This window comes from Megascapheus bottae, chromosome 6 (assembly GCF_031878675.1).
Source record: "Megascapheus bottae isolate mThoBot1 chromosome 6, mThoBot2.hap1, whole genome shotgun sequence".
Lineage (NCBI taxonomy): Eukaryota > Metazoa > Chordata > Mammalia > Rodentia > Geomyidae > Megascapheus > Megascapheus bottae.
This window is the reverse complement of record NC_143514.1, coordinates 49,426,212-49,436,934: the sequence shown is the minus strand read 5'-3', so window position 1 is coordinate 49,436,934 and position 10,723 is coordinate 49,426,212.

Here is a 10,723-nt window from a genome sequence, read left to right as displayed (position 1 = left end):
CTAGATTTCTGTTATAACTAGTCTTAATCTGTCCTTATAGCAAAAAAGCAATCACACACAGTAAATGAGTGTGGCTATATTACAGTAAAATTATGTTTATGTAAATAAGTGAAATTAAACAATTTGCCAACTTCTTTCTTAGAGTCATGTTTCTGAAGCTTTATTCTGTATGCAAATTAAGGCCAGGTGTTCACATCTTTAATTCCAGATACTTCAGAAACTGAGGCAAGAGAATCAGAAATTCAATGCCAACCTCAGCAACTTGGCAAGATCATATCGCAAAAATAAAGTTTGGGAAAAAAAATACAGATTGAACAGGTCTGTAGTTGGGCTAAAGACAGTGTTTTAACAAGTGTCCAGATGATAGCATTGCTTCTCATTTGTAGCTCACCAGCAAGGATCTCAAATTGATGCTCACTTCCCACATCAGTAGCCCTTGCTATGCTGAACACTGGACCTTAGGAAACATGAAAGTCCAAAAGTATGAAAATGAGTACCTCCATTTCAAGGCCTAGTTAGGTGAATGGCAGTTAAAAATACTTTGGGCTGGGTCCAGGAGTTTGGCTTAGTGGTAGAGTGCCTGCCTAGCATGCACGAAGACCCCAGTTCGATTCCTCAGTACCACATACATAGAAAAAGGCAGAAGTGGTGCTATGGCTCAAGTGGTAGAGCTCTAGCTTTAAGAAAGCCCAAGGACAGTGCTCAGGCCCTGAGTTCAAACCCCACGACTGGCCAAAAAAAAAAAAAAACTTTGAACTGGATGTGGTGCTCATGCATATAGCATAGTCTCAGAAGATTAAGGCTGGAGGAACTCTCAAGTTCCAGGCCAGCCTGGCCTACACTATGAGGCCCTCTTGGAAAAAGAAAATTTCTTCCTGCTTTTATTTTTCTAATATGGCTATTAGGAAGTTTTAAATTATATACATGGCCTACCATTTGTGGTTTGCATTTTATTTCTGTTGGACAGTGCTGCTATAACTCATCTACCCTGTTAAAAGGCAAGCAAGCATCAAGAGTTACCAGCAGTTAATGAGAAGAAAGAAAGTACCTTGAAATTGAAAACAGGAATTTGACATTTAGAAATGCTGTGGAGTTGAACCAAAATTTTAATAAAGTTAGATCTTAGAGCTGGTGGGTATTTCATTTGATGTTCTGGGATTCACAGGGTGTAGTCTCTGTAATGGTGGCCTGTCATCTGGGATCATATGAAAAGCTCTGATTTCTGACATTTATAAAATGAAAAAGGTAAATACAATGCAAATAATGGTTTGGATCTTTGGCGGTTTTGTTTCTTTGAGATAGGGTCTCACTGGGTAGCTTAGGCTGGCCTCAAAGTTGCCTCACCTTCCCAGAGCTAGGATTACAGACCTGTGCCAGCTTGGTTTGGGGTGTGTGTGTCTGTATGTGTTTGAATGTGCGCGCACGTGCATGCATGCATGCAGATACTCAGTTTGAACTTGGTGCCTCAAGATCTTGCTTGGGTTTCTCTGCTGAAGTATTTTATCACTTCAGCCCATACCTCTATTTCTGACTTTCTGCTGGTTGATTAGAGATAAGTCTCTAGGATTTGTCTTCCCAAGCTGGCTTTTGAACTACGATTCTCAAATCTCAGCTTGGTGAGTAGCTGGAATTACAGGCATGAGGCACTGATGCCAAGTGTTTGATTAAAAAATATATATATTGGGGCCAGGAGTTTGGCCTAGTGGTTGAGTGCTTGCACGAAGACCTGGGTTCAATTCCTTGGTACCGCATACATAGAAAAAAAGCCAGAAGTGGTGCTGAGGCTCAAGTGGTTCTTTCTCTAGCTTGAGAGCCTTGAGAACTGGGGGAAGAAAAAAAAAAAAATATATATATATATATATATAAATATATTAGGGACCAGGAGTTTGACCTAGCATGTACAAAGCTCATGGTTTGCTTCCTCTGAACCACCTATATAGAAAAAGCCGGAAGTGGTGGTGTGGCTCAAGTAGTAGGGTTCTAGCCTTGAGAAAAAAAAAACAAAGACAGTGCTCAGCCCCTGAGCTCAAGCCCAGGATTGGCAAAAATAAGAGTTTGCCTGTGAGCATAGCCTAGTGGTAGAGTACTCGCCTAGCATGCAAGAAGCCCTAGGTTTGATTCCTTGGTACCACATACACAGAAAAAAACTGATAGTGGTGCTGTGGCTCAGGTGGCAGAGCGCTACCCTGGAGCAAAAAGTGTCCAAGGACAGTTCCCAGGCCCTGAGTTCAAGCCCCAGGACTGGTTAAAAAAATAATATTAGCTTATATCAGATATACAGAGGAAGATTTCATTGTTTAATCTCCACACACATGTTTCAATCTACTGATCCTAAATGGATGAATAAATCCATTTATTTATTCATAACAATGGTTTTTTTTGTTTTGCTTTGTCTTTTTTCTGGTCCTAGAGCTTGAACTCTAGGCCTAGGCACTGGGCTAATGGCTAATGCTTTACCACTTTAGCCACAGCACTACTTCAGGCTTTTATCCCTTTTTTTGAGTAGTTTATTACCTGCCTGAATTGGCTTTGAACTGCAATTCTCTAACTAGGATTACAGGCATGAAGAGTCTAGATCTGAGGATGGTGGTTCTTATCCCCAGTTAATCACCAGAAAAACAGAAGTGGCACTGTGGCTCAAGTGACCAAAACACAGTTAACTTGCTTTTGTCAAAAAGCCCATCAGGAACTGAGTAAAGCTTTTTTCCACTGATAGGCCTAAAAGGAACCACATTAAGTACACATGGAAGCCAGACACTGGTGGCTCACACCTGTAATCCTAGCTAATCAGGAGGTTGAGATCTGAGGATCTCATTTCAAAGCCAGCTCAGGCATAAAAGTCTGTGAGACTCTTTATTTCCAATTAATCAGCAGAAAACCAGAGTGGCACTTTGGCTCAAGTGGTAGAGTGGTAGCCTTGAGCTAAAGAGTTGAGGGACAGCGCCAGGCCCAGAGTTCAAGCCCCATGACCAAGCCAAAACACAACAACAACAACAACAATATATGGACTGAAACCCCTGAACAGTGAGCCAAAGTGAACCTTTCCTCTTTTAAGTTGATTTATCTCAGATGTTTTGTCACAACAGAAACATGACTTAACAGTAGGGTGGACTTGGACTTCAATATACTTTTTCAAGATAGCTCCTTTTGTTTCTTTGACACCATAAGATGAGCTTCATACAAAGGTGAGGTTCTGCCTCACCACAGCCTTAGAAACAAGAGAGCCAAGTGACCAAGAACTAAAACTATGAGTTGCATTAGGTCTTTTCTGGTTTTGCTATATCTTACTGTGTCAAAGCAACAGGAAGCTCACTAACACAGTTTGGATGTTTTTTCCTTGGTCGAAGCAGAATTTCAAAATATCATTTAGCACACCTTGCCAAATTCCTAGTAAAACTAAACAATCACATTCAGTTGTCAAATCTGGCATTCATTTCTAGTCAAACTTGAACATGATCCCATCTGCCTCCACCCTACACAGAGACACATACACCATCGCTGCTTCTTGTCAATACTTTATCCCAAAGTGATATGTGAAACATCCCTCCTGCGTGATCTTCCATGCTTACCCCCTCAGAACACCTTGCTTTACATAAACAATGACATTTGAAGGCTAAGATTCATTTTCTTTAATTTCTTCAAGAATCTTACAAATATTTCTTGTTTTGATTAAAACAATGTTTAGGGTCTTACTAAGCTTTGTTTAGCAATTAAGATCATGAGTAATTGAGATTATGGATAATTTTTACATTAGTTTAAGGATTTTTTTCCCTTCTTTTACATGGTAGTCAAGCACTCTGCTACTGAGTTATATACACAGCCCTTGGGATAAGCATTTTTTTATTAGAATTTCTCTTATTTTCATAGAAGAAATTAGTTGATTCATTATGACTCAATTCTTCCTCATGCTTTTTTTTTTTAATGAGATCTTTCATAGCCCAGACCTCAAACTCAAAATCCTTCTTCCTCAGCCTTCCCCACGCTATTCCCACAGGGCTATTCTACTAAGCCTGGCTTCTCATAACCTTGAAAACGTTGCTGCTTATCTAAATAATAAAATATTTGCACGAATGGATAGATGACTGTTTCTCATATGAATGGTCCACAGATAGAACTCTGACCCAGTGTCATCTTAAATATTCAAATGAAAAAAACTTAGAGCCTACCTATATTTACCAGAGTCTTTTAGATTGTTAAAATTACATAAGCTTGTATTTGGCCTTTTTCTTTTTATGCATGGATTTAAAAGAGAAACTAGAGCCATTTATTTGAAAATTAACTATTGAGACTGGAGATGTAGAATTCTTTTTTTTTTTTTTAAGGATTAATTCTCATTTATTTATTTATTTATTTATTTTTTGCCAGTCCTTGGCTTGGGCTCAGGGCCTGAGCACTGTCCTTGGACTTTCTCAAGGCTTAGCACTCTACCACTTGAGCCTCAGCACCACTTCTGGCTTTTTGCTATGTATGTGGGGTACCGAGGAATTGAACCCGGGTCTTCGTGCATGCTAGGCAAGCACTCTACCACTAGGCCAAACTCCCAGCCAGGAGGTGTAGAATTCTTGATGAGCATATTAAAATGGATAAGGAGGAGCTGTAAGGTGGGAATTATTTCCTAAGAGATAATGAATGGCGCTGAGGATGGTTGGAAGGATGATTATGAGCTAGCAAATCCAGAAGAGAGGGCTCAGACCTTCCAAATCGAGAGATTCACATGTGAATCTCGAAGGATTTGGGGGTAGCTGGAGCCAGTAGATGTAGGAGAGACTTGAGTGATGGAATTAGAGCTGTCAGCAAGGACTACTCTCAAGCAAAGGCTTTTATCCTGGGAACAACAGGGATCGATGCCAGGAATCCAGGGGCCCAGGGACCTGTGTTGTACAAAGGTGCTTCTGGAGCAAGATTGGTGAGTAACGCAATTGAGGTCCAGGTGAGACCTGAGGTAAGGCATATAGATGCAGAGCGGGAGATGGAAGTGAGATGTAATCAGCACATACTGTGGTACATCTGTTACCAGGCAGTCTCCACTCGTGATGGAGAGCCATAATAAACACACATATTGCTGCTTAGGAGCTGAGTGCTGGGACAGAAAGGATAGTGTTGGCTATTGGTTTATTAGTCAAAAGAGCTATAAGACCAGGAGAGAGAATTGGAAAAAGCCAGGGATGAGGATAAAATCATGCAGGAAAAATAGGTATGCAAAATGTATGCTGGAATGTGTTTTCCTCCATCCTGAAGAGAGGCCCTACAGTCATCCCTACATTCTCAAAAAGAAAAGAACTTTCTCCAAAGTTAGATTGATGGGGGTGAGCAGGTGGCTAAGGCATTTCCAATATTTAATGAGAAACAGGAATAGGCAATTGAGAAGAAATGATTTAAAAAAAGAGGAAACAAAACTGGGCATCAGTGGCTCATGCCTGTAATCCTAGCTACTCAGGAGGCTGAGATATGAGGATTGCAGTTCAAAGCCAGTCTGGTCAGGAAAGTTGGTGAGACTCTTATCTCCAATAAAAACTACTCAGAAAAAGCTGGAAGTGGTGTTGTGGTGAAATGGTAGAGCACTAGCCTGGAGCACAAAGAGGCTCAAGGACAGTGCCCCGTCCCCTCTCACCCCTCCCAAGTTCAAGCTCCAGAACTGACAGATAAATAAATAAAAAATAAAAAAGAGGAAACCAGGAGAGAGCAGGCTAAACCCCCTGCTCTAGATGTTCTATTTTGTTCAGCTAACCGTTGTAGTTTATTAACCAACAAAGAGGTAAAAATAAAAATTTAAAAAGTGTTTAGGGTTAATAAAAAAAAAAGTGTTTAGGGCCTGGAGTACAGCTTAGCATACATGAAGCCCTGGGTTCAATTCCTCGGAACCACATACACAGAAAAAGCTGGAAGTGGCATTGTGGCTCAAGTGGCAGATTGCTAACCTTGAGCAAAAAATGTCCAAGGAGGGGCCGGGAGTTTGGCCTAGTGGTTAAAGTGCTTGCCTAGCATGCACGAAGACCCGGGTTCGATTCCTCGGTACCACATACATACAAAAAAGCCAGAAGTGGTGCTGAGGCTCAAGTGGTAGAGCTCTAGCCTTGAGAAAGTCCAAGGACAGTGCTCAGGCCCTGAGCTCAAGCCCAGGACTGGCAAAAAAAAAAAAATGTCCAAGGACAATGTCCAGGTCCTAAGTTCAAGCCCCAGGACTGGGAAAAACAAAACAAAAGTTTTAATCCAAAAGAAATCACAGAGTAAAAGAACAGATGGGGAGAAAATGATAGCCAGATAATTTAAAACATAACAGTGTAAGTCACATTAAGTGTAAGACAAATAACTTAATTAAAATACAGAAAAAGTTCCAGGAGTTTAGCCTAGTGGTAGAGCGCTTGCCTAGCATGCACAAAGACCCAGGTTTGATTCCGTGGTACTACATACATAGAAAAAAAGCCAGAAGTGGTGCTGAGGCTCAAGTGGTAGAGCTCTATCCTTGAGAAAGTCCAAGGACAGTGCTCAGGCCCTGAGCTCCCTTAGCTCAAGCCCAGGACTGGCAAGAAAAAAAAATAGGTTAAAAGGTAAGACTCAGGGCTGGGAACGTGGCCTAGTGGTAGAGTGCTTGCCTAGTAGGCACAAAGACCTGGGTTCAATTCCTCAGTACCACACACATAGAAAAAGCTAGAAGTGGGGCTGGGAGTTAGACCTAGTGGTAGAGTGCTTGCCTAGCATGCACAAAGACCCAGGATCGATTCCTCGGTACCACATACATAGAAAAAAGCCAGAAATGGTACTGTGGCTCAAGTGGCACATGCCTGGAGGCAAAGACTGTGAGGACTGTGGTTGAAGGCCAGATAGAGAAGAAAATTTGAGAGACCTCTTCTGGTTGTAGTAGCACATGCCTGTCATCCTAGCTTTATTAGGAATTTAAGAATGGGAGGATTAAGGTTCTAGGCCAACCCAAACAGAAAAGTCCATAAAACTTCATGTCAGCAGAAGAAACTAGATGTGGTAAATGTTCCTGTCACCCCAGTTAAAACTAGGAGCAGTAAATAGTTATCCAAGTGAGAGCTAAGTACATACTGACTAAAAGAGACACACTGTAAAGATACAAAGAGCTTACAAGTAAAAAGATAGAAAAAGTACATGGGGCAGAGACAAGTGTGGCTTAATTAGTATCAGACGAGTGGATTTTAGAACAAGAAAAATCCAGAGGGATAATGACCAATTAGCAATGATAAACAGGGAGGTCAATAAATCAAGAGGATTAATAATCCTAAAAGCTCATGCACAAAATACACAGCTTTAAAGTAGATGAAGCAAAAAGTAATTGATAAACTTACAAGGAAAAATAGATGAATACTGAATTTTGGTTGAAAGAGTTCAATACTCCTTTGTCAAAACTCATTGAACAAGTAAACAGAAAATCACCGAGGAAACAGTTGACTTCACAACTAACTTGATCTGTAATCCTAGCATCAAAGGCTGGCAAGAAGGATTTCAGGCTCAAGGTCACCCTGTGCTGCTAGTAAAACCCATCTCAAAATCAGAGAGCTGCCTTGAACAGAAGAAGCTCAAGGATAGTGCCCAAGCCCGAAGTTCAAAAAACAAACAAAAACAGACAACAACCTCCAAAAAAACAGCCAAGCGTGCAGTTGGCTCACGTCTGTAATCCTAGCTACTCAGGAGGCTGAGATCTGAGGATTGTGGCTTGAAGCCAGCTCAGGCAGGAAAGTCCGTGAGACTCTCATCTTCAATAAACTACTCAAAAAAGGCCAACCAGGCACAGTGGCTCATGCCTGTAATCCTAGCTACTCAGGAGGCTGAGATTTGAGGATCAAATCTCACAAAAGGACCTTATCTCCAATTAACCTCTAAAAAACGGGAAGTGGGGCTTGGCCCAAGGGTAGGGCAGTAGCCTTGAGCTGAAGAGCTCAGGGACAATACCCAGGCCCAGAGGTAGGGTGGTAGGTAGCCTTGAGCTGAAGAGCTCAGGGACAGTGCCTAGGCTGAGCTTAAGCCCCATGACCCACAGAAAAAAAAAGAATAAAAGGCCAAAAGTGACGCTGTGGCTCAAATGGTAGAGTGCTAACCTTGAGCAGAAGCAGCTCAGAGGCAGTGTCCAGGCCCTGAGTTCAAGCCACAGGACTGGGAAAACAAAAACAAGTCCAAAAACAGCCAGGCACTTGCAATACTAGCTACTCAATCCAAGGATTGAGATTTGAAGATGAACAAAGCAGACAAATCCAACAGAATCATATCTCTAATTCATCAGGGAAAAAAGCCAGCAGTAGAGATGTCTCACATGGTAGAACATGAACCTTGAATGGTAAAGCTAAGTAGGCATATGGATCCCTTCAATCTCCAGTAGTGATACAAGAGAACAAAGAAAATACACAGCCTTAAAGTAGAGATGTGGTGGTTGATGTTGGTACTTTCATTACAGCACATTGTTGTAATTGTTATTCATCTCTACGCTGAAGTTAAATGTTCAACTCTATCGCAGGTATGTGTAGTTATGTAGAGTAGGAGGGGGGCTTAGTATTATACAGCTTGATAGCATTTCCCATCTACTAGGAATTGTAGAAATCTTAGATATAGCTCCCTAGAAGGATGAGAACTACTGTGTAAATACGTGTGTGTGTGTGTGTGTGTGTGTGTGTGTGTGTGTGTGTATACTCACAGACATTATTTCTACCTGGGTCAGGAGTTGTTGGGTGGCCCTGAGAATGAGGTTTCTGTGCAGTGTTGGACTGGTCTCTTTCCTCTCTTTCCTCTCCTCTTCAGTCATAAACTTGGCTGGGCTTTGGGGTCTCAGCTAATGTCTGTGGTTCTGTGAGTCTAAGGATGAAAGGAGAGCCTCTGGCAAACAGTGATGGCAGACAGTTAAACCAGACCAGCTTTCCCATCCAAACCCTGGGGCCAAGCCTGAGCCACTTTAAATTCCATTAATCTATCCCTGCATGTTTGCACAGCAAAGAACCTGTTGTACTTACAGCCCTGATCTTGGAGCTAGGGCCAGAGAGGCTGGGAGAGAACAAATATTGACACAAGCTTCTGGGTTCTGTCTCCAGGCTGCTGCTCTGCTGCTGGGCACAAGGGGAGGGCCTAGAAGGCCTCCTGGGCCCTGCAACTTCCTGAGTGTTTTAGGGAAAGCGGTTTGGGAAGAAGTTATGGCACCTGTTCATTTCTGAAAGTAAGAGCCAATAAACAAGGAAAGAATAAATGCAGCCAGATGCTGGTGGCTCCTGTCTGTGATCCTAGCTACTCAAGTGGCTGAGCTTTGAGGATCATGATTCAAAGCAAGCCCAGTCAGGAAAGCCCCTGAGACTCTTCTCTCCAATTAACCTGACCACTAGAAACTCAGATATGGTATTGTGGCTCAAAATGGTAGAGCCCTAGCCTTGAGAAAAAAGAGTTCAGAGACAGTACCAGGACCCTAAATTCAAGCTTCACATCTGACAACAACAAAAAGAATAAATGTGCTGGGGTGCTGGTGGCTCACGCCTAGCTACTTAGGAGGCTGAGATATGAGGACCATGGTTCAAAGCCAGCCCAGGCAAAAAAGTCTGTGAGACTCCTATCTCTAGTTAACTACCAGAGAAACCAGAAGTGATACTGTGGCTCAAAGTTGGTAGAGTAAGTAGCCTTGAGTGAAAAACCTCAATGATAGCATACAGGCCCTGAAGTCAAGCCTTACAACCAACAAAAATAAAATAAATAAATGAATAAATAGGGCTGGGAATGTGGATTAGTGATAGAGTGCTTGCCTAGCATGCATGAAGCCCTGGGTTTGATTCCTCAGTACCTCATAAATAGAAAATGCCAGAGGTGGCACTGTGGCTCCGTGATAGAATGTTAGCCTTGAACAAAAGAAACATAGGGACAGTGCATAGGCCCTAACTTCAAGCCCCAAGGCTGGCAAAAAGAAAAAAGAAAGAAAAAAAGAAAGAAGTGCCACTTCTGCCAATACTAGACCACTCTAGCATCTAGCCTATGGCACCTTCCTGAGCTCCAGCTTTTCCCTCTAAGGGACACATAACTGAGAAAGAGGGAGACAGCAGGAGGGCTGTGCTGGCCCAGACTTGGGCTTATCAAAGTTTAGCTCCTGGCTCTTCATCCTAAAGGTATTTGACTATTGCCAATGGTTCACACCTAAGCTACTCAAGAGGCTGACATCTGAGGATCATTGTTCAAAGCCAGCCTAAGCAAGAAAATCCATGAGACTCATATCCAGTTAACCACCCAAAAAGCCAAATGAATGCTAGCACAGGGACTGGCCAATCCCTGAATTCAAGCCCCAAGACTGGAAAAAAGAAAAAAAAAGCCAGAAGAAGCTGGGTATGGTGGTTCACACCTATAATCTTAGCTACTCAGGAGGCTGAGATCTGAGGATCGAGGCTCAAAGCTAGCCTGGGCACTAAAGTCCAGGAGACTCATCTCCAATTAATCACTAGAAAACAGGAAGTGGGGCTGTGGCTCAAGGGATAGGGTGGTAGCCTTGAGCTGAAAAGCTCAGGGACAATGCCCAGGCCCAGAGTTCAAATCTGACTGACAAAAAAAAAAAGTCTGGGAGAGCACCTAGTGTTAAGAGTATTTGCCTAGCATGCACGAAGACCCAGGTTCAACTCCTTGGTACCACATACATAGAAAAAAAGCCAGAAGTGGTGCTGTGGCTCAAGTGGCAGAGCTCTAGCCTTCAGAAAGCCCAAGGACAGTATTCAGGCCCTGAGTTCAAGCCCTAGGACTAGCAAAA